This window comes from Thermobia domestica, chromosome 9 (genome assembly GCF_964235325.1).
Source record: "Thermobia domestica chromosome 9, izTheDome1.hap1.1, whole genome shotgun sequence".
Classification (NCBI taxonomy): domain Eukaryota; kingdom Metazoa; phylum Arthropoda; class Insecta; order Zygentoma; family Lepismatidae; genus Thermobia; species Thermobia domestica.
In genome coordinates, this window is record NC_137462.1 from 37,544,418 (window position 1) to 37,564,855 (window position 20,438).

General features: G+C 36.3%; 1 protein-coding gene across 1 annotated transcript in view; it reads right to left on the reverse strand.

Annotated features, from left to right (window-relative positions):
* Window positions 1-20,438, reverse strand: part of ine (solute carrier family 6 member inebriated) — a 252,301-nt gene that overhangs the window by 217,011 nt on the left and 14,852 nt on the right. The gene's annotated exons all lie outside the window — the stretch shown is intronic.

Genomic DNA, 20,438 nt, shown 5'->3' on the forward strand with positions numbered 1-20,438 from the left:
CTAATAAATAATAGCAGCACTTCCATGTAGGGTGTCCACGAGACGAGATTTGAAACAACGTTTTCTTGTCTCGTAAATACTGTAGAAGCCTCGTCTCGAAATTGTTCTCCTTTCGATCTGTAAATTTATGTGTTTATTTGTTCCCGTAGAATTGATCATAACCCTTTCACGTGAAGGGAGGTTCACGAAAGGTGTGAAACAACAACATTTAAACCATAATAATTAATGAATTACTGTATTTTATGTAGTGACTTGCATATATTTAAATGTTTCGCAAATGTTCTTCATTGTTGGTGACTCAATGTAGTACTGACTGTGAGCATAGTCGCTGCTACAGGAGATGTTGACAGGTACACTGTCTCAAAATTGATTTTTATTAATTACATGCTTCATAATTAAAGACTGTGACAAACATCTTGGCATTTCAGCTAAACGAATAAAACGCAAGTTCTGACGCGATGTTGCCGAATGCTAAGGGATGTGTGGTTATGGCTAAGCAGACGAACTACAGCGCGATCAGGTGGCAAAGGATAGACGTGGATGTGTACAAAATAAACATGGCAATACCGCTGGCCTCTCATTTGCTAGCAGCATTTAAAGGGAACTTGGAGCGCCGCCTTCAAATGCCAATATGTTTGTCACGCCGTTTAGTTACAAGTTTTGCGACACAGATTATAAGACTCCGCGACATACTGGTTGGGAACCAGTGAATTAAGCTATTCATAAACATTAACCATCAAAGCAAAGCCACGAAAAATATATTTGGCAAGCATAAGAATTTTTTGCTTTCTTTGTCATGTAAGCAAAAAAACTTTTTTTAAAATTTTTTACTGCGTTAACCAAGGTGAATGAGTTATCTAATATTTCTAATTGATCATTAAATTAAAAGTTATTACAGTAAAGCAAATATTGTGCTTCAACGTCGAGATAAAACAACTTGCTGTTGCAATCCCCACAAACCAATGACGCAATGTTCGTCGCATTAATTCGCATCCTGTGGTTGCTAACATGTCATCGTGATGAGTTCAACACTTGTAATTCAAATCCTGCAGCAGCAAGATGATATTTACTCACACAATTTTTCTTTCGTCAACTTCCATCAAATATCACTATCTTTCTAAAACAAGATAATATTGTAAATAGTAAAAATGTCGAGTAACACATATTACGTATAAGTGTTGCTAATGATAATATACAAGATGATTTGACACACACAAACACACACACAAACTATGTCGTCATGCAAATGATATCTGTTTGAATACTTGACAAAACTAAGTTAAACTTTGCAGAAATGTGAGTTGCAAAATATAGTTCAGGCTCTTCGTAACGCCCAATCCTTAAGGATTATTTCTGCAAAATAATGGACAAATTTGATATAAGAACTCAGTTAAAAGGGGGATGTGACGACAAATCTTAACCATATTAATGCTTCACTAATTATAATGTTACAGTTTCGTAAGTACTCGAATAGAGATAGCTACGAATGAAGACGATATAAATGGCAATATAACAATTTTGAAATATACGAGGCCATTCAGATAGTTGTGCAAGTACTGGCCACACTGTTGAACAACAATGAATACAGGATTTCAATTTACACAGCTGGATTCAATACACTTTATGGTATAAATGCATTTATCAGTAGAAATTCAAATCTGTGAGTGAGGCAAATTTCAGTGCTACTTAACGGTAGCTGATGATTAAACGTGGATTCCTGCATGGAGGACGTTCAATTTTGCGTTTAGAAGTACTGTCGTACACGAAATGAAAATATATATATATATATATATATATATATATATATATATATATATATATATATATATATATATATATATCGTTTCGTCTTGAAAGTGAGACGAGAAGTGCTCTTTTTAAATTCGAGACGAGACAAGAAGTTTCATAAGTTTCGTTGACAACATTAGTTTTCACTCAAGCCTTAAATCTCCAACCTGATATAGTATTCCACGATTCATAGTATTAAAAAAAAAAACTATCTTTAAAAATAGCTAAAATGAATGTACGAACAAAATGAAGAGCATTTATGAACGTTTAAAGATATCCAAATTATTACACAATATACTAATAATAAATATGGTTTAAATGTTCTGGTAACTTCTAGATGAAATCAAGAAAAAAAAAAAAAAAACAGGCCATGAAATTTGTTCATGAATTAAAAAAAAAGAGGCCAGGATTTTTTTTATGAATCGAGGAGACGGAAGTTCTTCGAGAACCGAGACGAAAAAAAAATGAAATGAAATCTTTGAGTTTTACGTCCCACGGTTATGCCGGTTAGGCTAAAGGAGACGGTGATGATGAGAGATGAGTGAAATGGTGGAATGACGAAAGTGGGAGGAAACGGGAGAACCCCGAGGAAACCCACACACACGGTGTTTGTCCACCACAAGTTCACTTGGCGGGGCTGGGATCGAACCCGGGACCCAAGCACCAGAGGTGAACGCTATACCACTGAGCCACCGCGGCCCCAAATTTACAAGACGAGACAACCTTATTCCTCGTCTCATGAGAAATATACAGGGTGTCTACTAAAATTTCAAAATGAAATTTCGTGACCTTTTCTTTACCAAACCATAAAATTTCGTAACATTCTCAACTGCAAATTAGGCCGAATTTTCATACATGCGATAGAAACATACTTTGGTTTCAATTTGGTAGCGTCTAAAACCGACTATAGACATTTTTTGTGATGAAATTTGACGTTTTATAGAACAAAATTTTCCGGTCTGTACTTATATTTGTTCAGATAAAAAAAATCGCGACCCAAAAGCTAAATTTCGTCACTTTTTCATGACTTTCATGACCGTTTTTTGATTTCATGACTTTCGTGACCGACAGACATCCTGATATAGGTACGGGATATAATGTCGTAAGAATAATTGAAGGGTTGGATGCAAGAACCAGGTAGGTCATTTTTTTAAAGTAAATTTTGAGATTTTCGCAGGTTCCAGTAGGGAAAAAATCACTCTACATTGTTTGCAAGAATAATGCAAAGGAGGTACCTACATACAGGGTTCATCATGAAGTTCGAGCAAAAAACAGGCTGGTGCGGAAACATTTCTAAAAGTGGACTTACCTGGTTTTTGCATCCAACTCTTCAATTATTATAACAAGTTCTATATCTTTTAAAAGAACAAACCTCGTAATTTTCATTAATGCCTTTAACATAAAAGCAACATAAACGAATTATTTCATATGATTTAAAAAAAAAAACACCAAAAACCACTGTCTGCTAGGAAAAACGTGGTACTTTGAAGTCAGTTCGAAAAGTGATACAAGGATCACTTATAAGTCTTGCAATATTCTGGTACACAACATACTTGTATTTATTACATTACAATGTAAGCAGGTTAACATTCAAATATAGCCCTTCGTGTCACAGAAAGTATAGGACTATCTGCAGCCACTGCCAATTCCATTCCACGTTGATACCATGTCCTGTCCTTAGACGCAAGGAAGTCAGTTACTGCTGTTTCTACCTCTCATGATTGATGAAGCACCGTAATTTCTTGAAGTGCGCCATGAAGCGAAACAGGCACATATCCAAAGGGACAAGGTCAGGACTATATGCCGGATGTGGCATCAATTCGATGTCATCAAATTCATTTTTTTTTTTTTTGCGTGTTTCGAGCCGAGTGTGGTTTCACATTATCCTGTTGTAGCAGGACGAGCTTTCGGTTCACCAATACAGGATATTTTTGGCGTTGTTCATCATATATCCGTTCCAAATATTCGGAATAAACTTGAAGTGAATTATTGCCACGTTGTTCCACCACACGCAGAGACTTTATGCTCGAAACGATCCTATTTGACGACACGTTCTGGAAGTTGGCCCTTGCTCAACACTGCTTTTGCACATTCGGATTTTGGAAAAGCATCTACTTTTAGGTGCATGTGACAAATCGTTTCAGGAAATGTACATCACGTGGATTTTGCACCAGTTGTCGGCATATACGTCTACTCTTCTCTGGGGTCAATTCATGGGAGCTGTTGATGGTTCTTCGGAGTTCGTGAAGGTGATACACTATAGCGGACTAAAACATGTGAAGTTGGTTTCACAATGGCCGTGTGCTAGTGGATGGGTTCTCCTCAATATTGTGTTATTTGACCTCAGAATCTGTTACTTTGGGACGGATCTTCGACATTTTTTCAACCTGCAGAATTTTCTGGCAGCAACAAGTTGCTGTGCTGTGGTTTACTGCACCTTCCCCTTTCGCTTGACAAATATTTTGGGTTGCTGATGCAGCGTTATGCCCGAGTTCCAAGTCATACAGTTAACAGTTCACGTATGAGACGTTGTTGAGCACTCATTGTCACCGCTACTAAAAACTGACTAAACGATACTGATGAAGTGGTAATTTTCATGTTACATAGTTTGCTTGCTGCATTACCTCCTGGGCTAGTTTGACCTTGCACTTACGGTCCATCATGGCGTATACATATCTGTCTGCTGTTTACGTTGTAGAAATATTGCAAGACTTACGACTCATTTAACCTTTGTAATTACATTTAAATTTTATCAGTTTTCAGTTTAACATTTTTAAATTCACTCCAATTTATTATCAGTGGCGGATCTAGCCCAGGACTGGGGGCCTAGGTCCCCCAGTTTGAGTGAAGAAAGTAATTTAAGCTATTATTTATATATTTTTTAAAATTTATAGTAAACTCATGATATACCTATCGTGGTCTGAGTTCTGGTTGCCTCCCTCCCCTGAGATTTTACCGCTTCTGTTTATTATAAAGAAGTTTCTGGATCCGAGTTTACTCATACACATTATTTCATTTGGTTTAAGTACACATCTTGTCTTATATAGTTAAAAATTTACTAGTTTGTGATCTTCCTTACCTAATGCAATTTTTTTCGTGAGAATTTAAATCGAAAGATGTATATGTCTAAATTCTTTATTATATTCAGAATTGATAGATTCAACTTATTCCTTTAAGCATGATATCTAGTACACAACCCATTACTATCAAGCTTATAGTTATTCACTGCTTTTCAGAAGAAATAAACAAATAAAAATTCGTTTAACATGCCTTCTATGCAAATACAAATATTATATTTCAAAATAAAATTATAAAAGAAAACTTTACGAAATTTATATTGTCGGAAAATAAAACTTTTACATGCGCATACAAGATATCACTACAACTAAATGTCCATTTATCATTATAATTTATTGCAGCTGCTACAAGAAGAAATCAAGGTTATTAATTATTCCTGCCTATTCTATTAGTATGCACTATAGTTAGCTTAGCAACTTGATTATATGGTCTCCAACTGCTGATTCTTGCAGTGCATCGCCGATTCTCATAAAAGGATGTTAACAGGATTGTTACCCACCTACGCTTCAGTTTCTGTCATGCATCTGTGTTTAAACTTGTAGAGTATGTGATCAAACTGAAAATCAGAGGCACCGAACATGTTGATGCGCCATAAACACCACTAAAATAACACTGCAAAGGACAAACTATTTGCTGAAGAGTGTGATGTAATTTCCAAAAAATACATTTATGTATATTAAAATATTTGTAATTAAAAATAGAAAGAAACAGGCTAAGTTTCTATAAACAAGTAAATTCACTTTCAAGGGAGTGAAATTAGAAAGATGAAAGTGATAATGTTAAAAATCAAGAAATAAACAAATGGTCAGAATTATCAGAAACGTTAATAGAGTCGTTATAGTTGGAATCTCTCAAGAGTCTAAATCATTGTCAGAATGGACTTCAGCTTGTTTAAACCTTCAACTATCCTGTAAGTAAACCTTTGATTCAATTATGTAAAGAAGCAATATACAAGAAGTTCAGTGCATGGAGGTCTTCCTACAAGACAGGCTTTAATTTATTTCAATTTAATAAGCTACAGAATTTAAAATTGAAATAAATTAAAGCCTGTATTGGAGGTAGACCTAAGTGCACTGAAATGCATGTATATTGCTTCTTTACATAATTGAATCAAAGCTTTACTTACAGGATAGTTCAAGGTTTAAACAAGCTAAAATCCATTCTGACAATAATTTAAACTCTAGTGGTCAATTAACTTAACTATGCTGAGAGAATCCAACTATAACGACGCTATTAACGTTTCTAACAATTCTAACCATTTATTTATTAATTAATTAGTTTATATATTTTTGTTTCAGCTTTTAAGCTGTATGTGTCCTTGGTTTGTAAACAGAAGTATGCCATACATGTAAAATGAGGTTTCGTTTAATAATAATAACAGACACAGGACAGAGCTCCCTCGTGTTGTACGATTCGAGTACGCATTCGGTGCGGGAGACGGATTCGATTCCTAATGGGAGGTATCCCACGTTATCTATATGTCCGTGGGGGCGCTGTGGCTCAGTGGTAGAGCGTTCACCTCCGGCGCTTGGGGTCCCTGGTTCGATCCCAGTTTGCGCCGTGTGGATTTTGTGGTGGACAAACACCGTGTTCGTGGGTTTTCTCGGGGCTCTCCCGTTTCCTCCCACTTTCTTCATCCCACCAATTTCATTCATTTCTCATCATCACCGTCTCCTTTAGCCTAACCGGCATAACCGTGGGACGTAAAACTGAAAGATTTAATTTAATTTTTTTCTATATGTCCGTGTCTCATGTAGCTTTGGTGCTGAGAGGGAAGTTTCAAGTCCAAATTAACCAATCAATAGACGTAAGAACGGGTACATAGAAATGGATTTTACCCTCTTATTTTTTATAAAGAGGTACTTCCTGTCTATCTATAAATTAAAATTCTAGGTTTATATGTTTGTGGTCAGTTCTTTTGAGAATTCTATCTTGGAAACCACAGACTCTAGAAAGATGACGTTTTCACTGATTGCAAATTTTGAGTAAGTTGTTCAATTCTAATTGAATATTTAAAGAACATGGCCCTTCTTTCTTTATTGCCTTTTTTTAGGGGTAAAACGGGAATGTTGAAATTAAAAAAAAAAAACATAATACCCTACGAGTTATACATTCCAACACCACATAATTATATATGAGGGTGGTATATTTCTCAGGCGTTTGTTTCATGACCAAATGATAATGAAAAACGAATGATAACCATTTCTCCAGTCTACGATGAATCTGTATTGATTGCAGTGTTTTGCTCAATGAACACCATTGACATAATAATTAACCATGAGAGTAATGTATTCGCTTATTACATACTGCATACAAGAAGAAAGAAAACACTGATCATAGATGAATTAGAAACTCCAACCCGAAGTATGGGCCGCGGTGGGTCAGTGGTAGAGGGTTCACCTCTAGTGCATAGTGTCCTTGGTTTAATCCCAGCTCGCGCCAATTCAACTTTGTGGTGGACAAACACTGTGTGCGAGCCTAGCCGGTATAACTAAAGGACGTAAAACAAAGATTTCACTTCCAACCGCATGTAGGTTCAAATCTTGCAAACGGTGCGAGATATTGAAAAAATAATCGAAAAAAATATCTCCTTTATGGTTCCCCTTGACGATTTTTAATAGTGTCTGTAAAGAAACATGTACAGATGTTGTAATGAATGACAAGGAGATTCATGCTCATATGTGAATGATGCGCTGTGTAAAGAACGCAGGTTCAGCTAGTAATATTTAACGGAAATACGTACGACTCTCAAACACATCTGCTGAAAGATGCTCAGAGGTAACGATAATACTTTTAGGTTATTGTGTGATATCTCAGTAAGAGTAGATTAGTTCAAATAAATTTTGGTACAGATTGTACAACCAACGCTTTTAATGGCAGCAAACAATGCTCAGCACCAGTACGTACGCAGCAATTTATTTCGGGTGGGGGTCAAACTCAATAGGAGGGTATTTTATATTAAAATTTCTAAAACTGCCCCTAAAATAAGGCTAAATTTACACAAAAGTCGAAATTGGGGGCCTCCGGAACCCCAGGACCCACCCCCTGCGTACGTCCTTGCTCAGCAAACCTTATAGAAATTTATAGGCTAATAGAGAAGATTGTCGTTATCAAACCAACCGATGAACAAATTATTGTAGTTGAAGTTTTTTCTTTTTTCATTTTTTTTAAACTTTTCAGCGTATTACAAAATTTCCTTTGTAAAAGCATACTAAGCAAGGAGTGTGATCATACTCACAAGTGAAGGATGAAGATTTATATATATATATATATATATATATATATATATATATATATGATTTCGAACAGGATAATGTATTTATAATAATAATAATAATAACAAATAAAACAAGTATATCGCAATGTTCATGAGCGTTATGTGAATTGTGTCGTCAGTCGAAAAAGGTTGGAAACCGCCGTGCTATTTCCTCTACTTTTCTTCTGGTGTCAAGTCTTGGTTGCTTCTGTTTTCTAGATCAAAATAACGAAATAGGAAACATATTCCACGTGATCTGAAAATTGAGTTATCAATGCCCACAGATACGTTCTCAAAACGGTAAGCTTTGAGAAACATGGCTCCGAATGTGATAAAAAAAAAAAAAGAAAAGAAAAGAAAAGAAAAGAAAAACAAAATAGTTTCGTTTCAGCATACGGATCTATAGTAGACTTCTAAACTATACATGTTGCACTTCCGGTTCCAACAGAAGGTAAATGACGGAGAGACAGAATCTCTCCTTGGGACGCTGAATGAATATCAAGAAATCCCTTCTCGCTACCTCTTATCATGTTTGCTCTGATACCCAGGGGTAAAAGTGCGGGGGAACGCCGTCTCCCCAGCTCCAAAAAATATGTACGGCGTCCCCCCAGTTTCTAAAAAAAAAAATGCTATAGGCAAAGATAAGCAGAGGGGACGGCTTGATATCATGCCGCTACCTACCGTCCCCCTTCCTTTTCAGATCCACTTTTACCCCTACTGATACATATCGACAGATGAACGAAACACAGTCGTTGGGAAGTGGTCACCAAACTTATGAAGCTTCTGAGCTAGCGTTACCGTGTTTCAATCCTACTGTGAGCTACCTACCAAAATAACTACCAACTATATATTTTTTTTTAATCTTACATTTGTTTGTTGCTTATAAACTTACATTTCTATTGAAGGACCAACAAGATATGGTTTCTGACGTTTCTTACTACATGCGGAGGAACAATGCAGCCTCTACTTTGGAACTAAACGGCGTGACAAACATCTTGGCATTTGAAAGGCGGCGCTCCAAGTTCCCTTTAAATGCTGCTAGCAAATGAGATGCCAGCGGTATTGCCACGTTTGTTTTGTACACATCCATGTCTATCCTCTGCCACCTGATCGCGTTGTAGTTCGTCCGCTTAGCCATAGCCACACTCCTTAGCACTCGGCAATATCGCGTCAGAGCTTGCGTTTTATTCGTTTAGCTGAAATGCCAAGATGTTTGCCACAGGCTTTAGTGTTACCAACCACAATCACTCTGTCATACACCATTAATTAAATTACCATTATAGATGCACCGAAAAAAGCCTTGACACGTAAGTAGTGGCAACGTCACTGCGAGCTGTCAGAGACCTTCTCTTGTTGGCTCCCCTATAGTAAATATGAAATCAAACTATCCAAATTAGCAAATGTCTAATATACACACGAAAAACATAACGTTTAGCAAATGTCTAATATACACACGAAAAACCTAACGTGCACAATCCAACAAGTATACAATCAACTCTGAGATGAGGCTGACAATGGCAGTTGCGCGCAGTGTTGCCAGAGCTGACGATCAAAAAGTAGCGAGCTTGTATTCCAAAAATAGCGAATTTGAACTATTTGTAGCCCAAACATAAAAATGTCAGATGCCAAGGTTGAAAATGTTCAAGGGGTGACTGTAGTTTCGGACTATTGGCGGTGGTATGTTAGGGCAAACTCCATAGTACGTCAGCTGTAATAAAACTGCAGTGTGCAATGAACTGGACAGGTGGTAACAGTATTAAATAGCCGACTTTTCTGATTTTCAAGGAGACGTGTTTGTTTAAGTCAGCTTTGTGGACTCTGAGATACAACTTGACAACACTTACAGTATGTTCATTCACTGTTAGTCCTCACTTCTTTAACTCATTTGCTAAATATTTTATCTGGGAGCAATTATTTTCCGAAGATTTATTGTAACTCCACTTATGCACTATGTCAATATGGACAATACAATAACACAATTAAATTTGCGATGTCCATGTTTGCACAGCTTCCCATAACTAGTAGCCCCAGAGGTTAACTGAAACAGCAACACGGTCAGTGATACTGCAACAGCGCAAGCTTATGAAAAGTCTAGTGTTGTCAGATCTGGAGGTTTAAAAAGTACTAAAACAAGAATTGAACTAATATCACACATGTTAGTTTTAGTAAAACTATTGTTCATTGTGAATAGATTACTCAACAAATAAACCTTTTATTGTATTATATAAACATAATAATTATTAATTTCATATATAAATATTAAAAAATGAAGCATTTTTAAGATTTATAGCTTGCAGGTGATTAAAAGTAGTCCAAAAAGTAGCGTGTCGCTCAATTTGAAACTTTGGTGGCGAGAGCACTTAAAAAAATAGCTCAATCCGCTACTTGTAGACGAATCTGGCAACACTGGTTGCTCGGGAGAAACAAGCAGTTGTTGTCAACGTCTCCTGTCGTTAGCGTCAGCTAAGTCGAGGAGTCAAGGTTAGCCAACCGAAGCGTTAACACGATCTACCGGAAAAATGTCCCCGCGAGCTACTAGTAACTCGTGATCAACGGTTTGGCCACCACTGATCTATAGAATAAAGGATGAAGTGATATGATCATTAGATAATTAATGAAACGAGAATATGTGAAGAAAGGGAAGAATTTGAAGAAACTCCACAGATACGATGCTGTCTACCACAAACTCATATAGCCTACCCTGGGATCGAACCACGGGCTGCTTCAACCAGAGACAAGCGTTCTGCCACTGAGCCTCCGTTTCCCTATATCATAGTTTGCAAGTATTAAAATGAAATCATACCTCAACATAGGCCTAATTATCTATCGAGCTACTTCAATATGTCGAGCTTACAAATAGATTGGTAGAAACACGCGCAACTGAAGAGCAAGCAAGATAGCAGAACTGATTAATAAATTGCTTCCTTGATTTGCTTATTTCCTACACTTGTGGTCGTGGATTTTCTTCCTCTTGATAACTCTTTATTCTATACCAAGTCATTTCATAAAAGGATGCGTTAGAACTACTTCGCAAAATAATCACAAACCACTGAATGAGTCTCTTATCATAATATATGAATGTTAAGGGTGTTCAGGTTGTTTTTTTTTTTTTTTTTAACCTATTGATCTATTAATATACAGGATGGTAAGAAACTATTTGAACAAACTTCGGGAGATGATTCCCAACATCGAAACCAGAAAAAAAGTCCTCTGGAATCTTGGTCAGTGAGGGATTGCTTGCAAAGGTTATATAGGCAGTTGTTCTTTCAGAAAAACTGTTCCGGGGAAGTGGGGCACTGTTGGTACTAATCTATTCATTATTATATTATAGACGTATTATTTTGGTCTCCTCCCGGGGCATTCTAAAGAGCTCAGGGGAACAGTGCCGCCCCCCAAAAAAGACATGTCTGGAAGAAACACTTGTTATAGGGAATCCCTAAGTTCCTTTGGGGGAAATACCTCGCACACATCTTGCGGAGGTTTGAAACATACAGTTTTCAATCGAGCAGATATAACTTTGAGTGTCATGTTCTAAACTGCACTCTCTACGTGGCGCAGTTTTTGAATTACAGCCCTCTGAAGTACATTTTCCCATGCTTTCGGCACCTTATGTTGCCGAAACTATCCCTTACTGACCAAAGTTCCAGAAGACTTTTTTTTTTTTTGCTAGTTTCGATGTCGGTAATCATCTCTCGAAGTTACCATCCTGTATATATCTCTATTCTTTGGAATTAGTTATTCCTTCTTCAATCTTCAAATTTCCTTTTTTTTTTATTTTTATTTTGGTGAAACTAAATTCTATGACGATAATTTTTAACTAGATAATATTCATAAATAAAATTTCAGTAATATTCTATTTCTATATGGTATAATTAGGGATTCCTGATTTTCAGATTAAACAAGTGTGTTTCATTTCACAGTGTGACAAGATGGTAGACTTCTCAAGTATACGAATTTAATACCCAAACTTAAAGTACTACATCTCTAACTACTGGTTGCAATAGATTATAATAAGATCAAAGATATATTCTATCTTTCTTTCTTGGACGCTAAATCCAAATCAAATGGCTATTAGGCCTACTCGCTACCATTTACTGTTTTTGTTTTAATGCGATAAATAGGCCTACTGGAACCGAAAATTGTTAATTAGAACCGCTTCTGGTGAACTAAAAGCAAGGATATAGAATAAATGGCGAAAGAAGCCTTTAGGAGGAAGAAAGTATTATTTTATGGGACCTTGAACAAAAAAGAGTTAAGAAAAAGACTCATAAAATGTTTCATGTGGAGTATTGTATTGTATGGGTCAGAAACATGGACATTACTCAAAAATAATTAAAAACGACAGGATACTTTCGAAATGTGGGTGTGGAGAAGAATAGAGAGAATTAGCTGGATCCAGCGGAAAACGAATGACATGGTGTTAGAAATGGTAAAGAAGAAAAGAACAAAATTGGAAATTATTAAAAAGAGGAAGAAGAACTGGTTCGGACATTGGCTAAAGGAAATGTATCATGAGAGACGTGCCAGAGGGTATGGTGGCAGGAAAGAGAGGGAGAGGGCGAAGAAGACTACAATCAATGGACAATATCAAAAAAGAGAAATGAAATGAAATCTTTTAAGTTTTACGTCCCATGGTTATGCCGGTTAGGCTAAAGGAGACGGTGATTATGAGAAATGAATGAAATGGTGGAATGAAGGAAGTGGGAGAACCCCGAGAAAACCCACGAGCACGGTGTTTGTCCACCATAGAGAAAATGTACGTGAAGACGAAGAGGTTAATGGAACATCGTGGAACATGGAAGGTTCTCAATTGCGGTAAGTGATCTGCCAATATTGGCAAAATACTTATGATAATGATGATCTGGTTTGGATGGAGAGTTAACAAGGAAGATGGCACTTGGAAGCTGAAGCGACTTAAAAAAAAAAAAAAAATGCTTCTCGATATTTCTTACAATTTTTGTTCTACAGAATTCAGATTTGAAACGGAATGTAGACCCTACTGGTAAATATCAACCACTTCCGATTTCGGTAGTGTTTCGGATTGTGATCACATATACTTGTGACACACTGTGTCGGTTGCAAAAGAACGCCTCCCGCTATCTGCTACAATTTCAGTTCAATGGTGATAAATGCTGAAACCAGAAATCATTGACTTGAACTATTTCCGGTTAGTATAGAGGGTTTACGGAGAGGCTGGAACCTATTCTTTGGAAGCTGAATCTATTGCCAAAAACGGCATCTCGATATCGCCCTTACCATTCTTGTTCTATGGAAATCATTGTTGAAACCGGAAATAGTAGTAAATTTTAAGCACTTCCGATTTTGATAGAGTGCACCAAGTTGCTATAATATATTCTTTTGAAAATCTGTGTAGATTACAGAAAACGAATTGTCGCTATCTATTATAATTTGTTCAGGAAATTATTAATTTGAACCACTTTCGATTTTCGATTAACGGAGGATATTGAACCTATTCTTGGGGAGCTGAATTGATTGCACAAAAACTCCATCTTGATATCTCTGTCCGTTTTTGCTCTACAGAAAACAGTATGGAAACCGGAAATATCAATAAATTTGACCAACTTTCGATTTTGGTATATCGTTGTAGATAGTCACGATATGTAATCTTCAGGCACTGAATCATTTTTTAAAAAGCCGCTTCGTGCTACCTGTTACCGTTTTCGTTCTATAACGGTAAAGGTTGAAACCGGAAATGGTCAATTTGAAGCACTTCCAGTTTTAACAGAGAGTAAAGGGAGAAGTAACCCATTTCTAAGATACTAAATTGATTACAAAAATCCGCATCTAGATATCTCTTACCGTTTTTTATGTATAGAGATCAGTATTGAAAACGGAATAATAAATTTGAACCACTTTCCGTTTGGATAGAATATTGTAAATACCCATGGTATGTTGTTTTGCGACACCGGGTCGTTTGGGAAAAAGAGCTTCGCACTATAAATATTGAAACCGGAAATGACTGGTTAATGAAGGAGATAGAACCAATACGTGGAATGCTGAAAAAAAAAAAAATGAAAAAAAAAAGCGTTCTCGACATTGCTTTCCGTTTTTGCTCTGATACCAGTCGACAGACGGACGGATGCAAAAGGCCATTAAAAAGACTTCTGACACTTATGCATAGCATAATTTGGAAGCCTAAAGACCGGTACATTCTATGAAATTTTAGACTAAAATCCGGGTCACTCTATTAAAATTTACAGTATCGTTATAAATTATTCATTGTAGCTTTGGAACATTCAAGATTACTAATAAAACTTCAACTGACCAAAGCAGTATATATTTTAAGATTATATATTTGTTACATAGCCGAAACTGTAACACAAATATATAATCTTAAAATATATATACTGCTTTGAGCAGTTGGAGTTTTATTAGTAGTATAGTTATATGTATGCAATTACTTTTCAGCTGAAATGTCAGAATTAACTTAACAATAGTTCAACAATCACCACAAGTGATTAACATAGCATTAATTATCCAATTAGTTGAGTATCGATTACTAAGAAAAGCTACATTTTTTTTTTTTTTTTTTAAATATCGCACACAAAAATCGAGACATTTGGAGTTCTGAACAGTTTGGTGGGGGGAGACAGAAGAAGTAAATCCAGGACTATTCAGGCGTAAATAGGGACGTCTGGGAGCTTTATGTATAATTCAAATACACTTTAACAAAGCAAGAGTCACTTAACCAAATTGAAGAAGGAATTAGTGAAATTTAATCAAGGGGACTCGAGCAAACTTGTGGGTGAACGGGTCCCGTCGGCTCCCAGGATCAACGCCTTGTGAATCTTATCATTAAAACACATATTCATTTCCAATTCAAAAGTAAATAACTTCTCTATACGAATCAACGGGTTAATAAACACAGACGGAGAAAATACTCAACCAGGGTCGAATTTAAAATTTGTGCTGTCCCGGGGCATGCTCTTTGACTTATATATAAATGGGTCCTGTACTCAATATCTCTAAAATTAATCCAGAACATATTGAATAATTCTTCAGAGTCTTTATTACTGTCGGTCTTGCTTACTTAGGATGTTAACATAAAATTCTCGTGCAAAACGATGCAGCATTACAAGAATATTTCTCGTTCTGCTACTATTTTTAAATTTACCGTTGGGAGTAACAGCTTCCTTTAGGTAAATGAAACTGAAGAGAAAGCTAACACGCAAGGTTTTCCAACTAATAACCTGAAGCTTATTACTATAAATAAACATATAAAATGCCAAAAGTTTATTTGGAATATAGCATGTACGTAATGTATTTACAAAACTCCACAAGCACAAAAGCTGGAACAATTGTATTAGGAAAAAAATTACAACGTAAGGAAAATATCTATATTCGGATTTTTTTTTTTTTTCAAAAAAATTGATTAGTTAACCTATTCGAACTAAATATCGAAAGATTCACAGATAGGACTGAGGCCAATTAAAAAAAAAATGAAGTTCGCTCCATGTGAAATTACGGTAGACTTCCAAACTATGCAAGCTCAATACTGAAAACTAGTCGTAGGAATCTGTAACTTACAGATGTAATACAGAAATAAGGTAAGATATTAATCTTATTTCGGGACGCTGAATAAATAATAATAATAATAATAAACTTCTTGTTATTTCTTACCGTCTTCGCTATATGAAAATTAATATTCAAATTGGAAGTGAATGCCAAAGTAAATTCCCTTTAACAACCAAATCCATATCAACTCTATAAGTGGAAAATCTTTAGTTCTAAACATTCAGTCAACCCAGATGAAGAAGCTTTTTTTATGAATAGCTAGGTACAGGATTAAAACAGTTTACAGGATTGTCACACAGACGGTATTACTGTAAAAAATAAGGCAAATAGCGGCTACTAATAAACGTCTGCACATTATAATATTTCACATGATTGTTCCTGAGGTCAAAGTATCACCTCGCCCATACCCAAGTTTGTTCCAGATTGGCTGATTTCCTTTGATTTATTTTTCGAGAATGTGCCTCGAAATTTGACTGCCCATAGCTTGGGAACCTATACCTATAGCATTTCAAGAATCACCATCATGCCACGATTGATTCTTATCGAATGACTTCCGTTAAGAGTCTTCATCCCGGCGAAATTAAAATACCGCTAATTTTACAGTGATTATGTGATATATCTTCAAATAGATAAAAGATAATCGAAATGTGGAACAAAAGCGCCCTAGACAATAATATTTTACATGAGAAATCGTTATCACGACTCACTTATCTGCTTTCGATTTCGAGCCATTTTGAAAATCGGCATTTATTTTCGCGTTTCTAAACAGCTGAAAACGGAAAGCCACTAGGTGACTTGTGATAACGGTACCTCACGCAAAATAATATTGTATAGGGCGCTCTTGTTCCATATTTCAATTATCTTTTATCTATTTGAAGATATCACATAATTAATGTAAAATTAGCTGTATTTTAATTTCGCCGGGATGAAAACTTAATTTTTTTTGGGGGGAGGGGGGTTGTTTTCGAAAATCTGACTAAAAATTCGACCGTTCATAAATCGGGAACCAAACGCCTGCACAATATGATATTCCACATGCTTATATAGCAGGTCAAGGTCTACCCAGTATGCCAAGTTTGATCCTAAGCGGGTAAATCTAGTTGAACTCGTACGATATATAGTGTCCTTAATATTTCAAATGAAATATAAAAAAAAAATCGTTGATTTATAAAGCACTATCAACTTTCTGCTGCATGTTCTCTGCATCATCAATGATCATCGAAAACAATTTTCCCTTTCTTTGGTTAGTGTGGAAGCCACCACGTACCTTAAAAAAAAAAAAAAAAAAAAAAAAAAAAAAAAAAAAAAAAAAAAAAAAAAAAAAAAGAGCACAGAATCTGCAGCTAATTCTTTTTTACAATTACTGGTAACAGACTTTAAGAATAAACCAAATAAAACATACCATAGTTTTATTATATAGCTACAATGTACTGTAATATTCTTCCTGGTATTTCCAAATCAAATACTTCTAACCTCAACCCATACTTACGTAAATACTGTTCGCCTCAATAAAACCTCGCACATTTTACAAGCCAATAAAACTACAAATATTGCAGAAACGAAACTGTTTACTCAAAAATACAAAATGGAATTGAAATTAGTTTGTAATTACTGCAAGTCTTATAAAATTCTTCTTACACTCTCTCCAGGCCCGTATCCACGGGGGGGGGGGGGGCTAAAAGTTTCACGATAGGCTTGCAGATGAACTATAATATGGTGATGAAGTATAATATGATTAGGTCGGGCCTCCTAACTTCTATCGCCCCCCGTAAATTTTTGGGCTGGCTACGGGCCTGACTCTCTCCCTAGAGAGCCCAATAGTTGCAACATGCTTCCTTGTAGAACGTTTGGGGACTAAAAAACTGTCTTACAGCCTTAATACGCTCAGGAGTATGAGCACTTTTAGGTCGGCCAGATTACTTTTTTCAACGCTGAACCCGTTGTTCGGAAATACTTGACCCACTACAAGATAGACTTCCGATCAGGAAATTTTCATTACGTGGAAAGCAAACTTAAAGCTAAAAACTCTTTCCTCTCTAATCACAGAAATTGTAGCTTTTGAAAACATTTCGACTGCTGGCACGCTTTGAGCTCCTGACCGAACCACACTGACGACTGGAAATGGTAGGAGAGTGGTGAGCGGAACCAACGACTCCCTACTTCTCTCAATCCTTCATTGACAGCACTACAGCCGATCAAAAAGTGGCAGGTTTTATTGTGTCACCCTGTATTTACAGTACATATTCCACGCAACATTAAAGACGCCCTACACATTCATTGAATTTTTTTCCTTCGATGCGAATTTTTGCAGTAATATTAGCTGCATTCGGAGGCACTACTATTCTAATAGAATACTCAAAGTACGGCGTCTACACTATACATACTCAAAATCCTTGAGTTGATTTTGATTCTAACGTCGTTCAGTAGCGAGGGTATATGAGACGTCGACCTACTGATTAACGTGGAATCCGAACCACATGAGTTCCCGCCGAGAATCGAACCCGGGTCTCCCACGCCAAAGGCGTATACGCTAACCGCTTAGGCACGAAGCTCACTCAAAATTCTTATTCACAACTAGTGTTGTAAAGGCCTGGATAAAAGCCGGAAATTTTGGGTTAAAAAAACAACAGGTTTTTACTTTTTTCCCCCGAGCTTGGACAAAAAACGGAAAAATTGGGAAAAATTGAAATTTTTGAATATTTTGCTACATTATGCTTTTAAAATGAAAAATATTTTTTATTTACTAGTTTACAGCTAAGATCACAGTTATGTTTCTTGTATTAGAATTCGGAAATTTTGCGGCAACAAATATATTTGTACCACTCTTTTAAAGTTAGTACCGTGATAGAATGGAGTTATGGCTACAAAAGATCCTAAAATATAACCCTCGTGGAATTAATTAATATAGACGCATTTAAATTATCTTAGGTAATCTTATAAAGTTACCAGTTTATGGCAGGGAAGGACAGGACCAGAATAATTTTAGTAAATACCAGTATATTAAAATCAAATATATATATTTTTATGAAGATACGTATTTTCCTTGTGCTGTGTAAAATTTCATGAAAACTTTGAACCCGTTAGAAAAAATCTTTTGTTCGGAAATATTGGCAAAACCCTGAAAATATAATTTAAAAATTATTTCTTCTCCTGAGACTAATCTTATTTGCTGTAACGTGTCTGCAGCATATGTGTATACAACGTATTTCGCTAGCAGGAAAAAAACTTCAAGCAACAGCTTTTAATTTTGTCTTTTAGTTTTCTGATTTTTGATAAAAATCCCTCTTTGTTATTTGTAATTATATTTTTCGAACAACTCAAAAAGAGAGAGAATCTTATTTACATATACACACATACACCGTACAAGTGCGTAAATTTGAGCAACGACAAATATATTAAAGGATTTAACATGTAAAATTTTCGTTCGTTATTACTAAAGACTAACAGAATATCCGTTCTTCGCACGGGGAGAATACGTTTCATTTTGGGTATAAAGGGTACCAAAAGTGTCACCAAGGAACTTAGGGACCCCGAAATCTATGAAATCGGCACTAGCACAAACTATCAGTCATGTTCAATTACTTTTACATGTCACTTTTTTCTCTTTAGGAGTAACTAACGGGGGCTGAATTTGGATTTAAAAAGCATCGAAAGTGTCACTGTTTATCTCAGCAACCCCGAAAACCATGGTTCGACACGAATATCGGCCATTTTCGATCATTTTTATATATCCACCCTTTCTCCCTCCCCCAAGTTGCGGCGCTGAATTTGGATTTAAACAGTATCGGAAGTGTTAATGTTCATCTCAGGACCCCCAAAACCATGGACTCGACACTAATATCGGTCATTTTCGATCATATTTATATCTCCACACCCCCAAGTTCGTGGATTAATTTCGATTTAAATAGCATCAGAAATGTCACCGCTCATCTCAGTGACCCCGGAAACTATGGACTTGACACTAATATCGGTCATTTTTATATATCTCTTCCTACCCAATTTGCGGGCCTGAATTTGGGAAGTGTTACTGTTCATCACAGCAACCCCCAAAACTATGGATTCGACACTAATATTGGTCATTTTCGATCATTTGTATATCTCCCCTCTTCCCCGCTCCCAGGTCAAGGCGCTGAATTTGGATTTAAACGGCATTAGAAGTGTCACTCTTCATCTCAGCGACCCCGAAAGCTTTGGAATAGACACTACTAGTCATTTTCAATCATTTATTTTATATATATATCCTTCCCGTAAGTTGCGGGCCTGAATTTTTATTTAAACAGCATCGGAAGTGTTACTGTTCATCTCAGCAACCACGAAAACTATGGATTTGACACTAACATCGGTCACTTTTGATAATTTTATGTATCTCCCCTCCCCTTTTCCCACGCTGTCAGCAACTCCGAAAACTATGAGTTCGAGACTAAGATCGGTAATTTTCAATACATATCCGCACTTCCTTCCTCCAAGTTGCACTTTCAAACTGAAATGGTGAAATCCATCCCCGGGACAGAACGTTTGGGCGCCACCATTTGGGCGCGGACGTTTTGGCGCTGCCGTTTGGGCGTAAAGCCGTTTAGGCGCCAGACGTTTGGGCGCGAGTACATAGTAAAAATCACAATTTGCGACATATAAAGTAAGCTAGGCACAGAAAAACTAAGCGCGAATCGATATATATATATATACATTTCGTACACTTCTATCTTTATCTCACCTCATTTATCTATAAATTTTCTATGTCTATCTTATTTATTTATCTAAATTAAACAGTTTAATGCGTTTG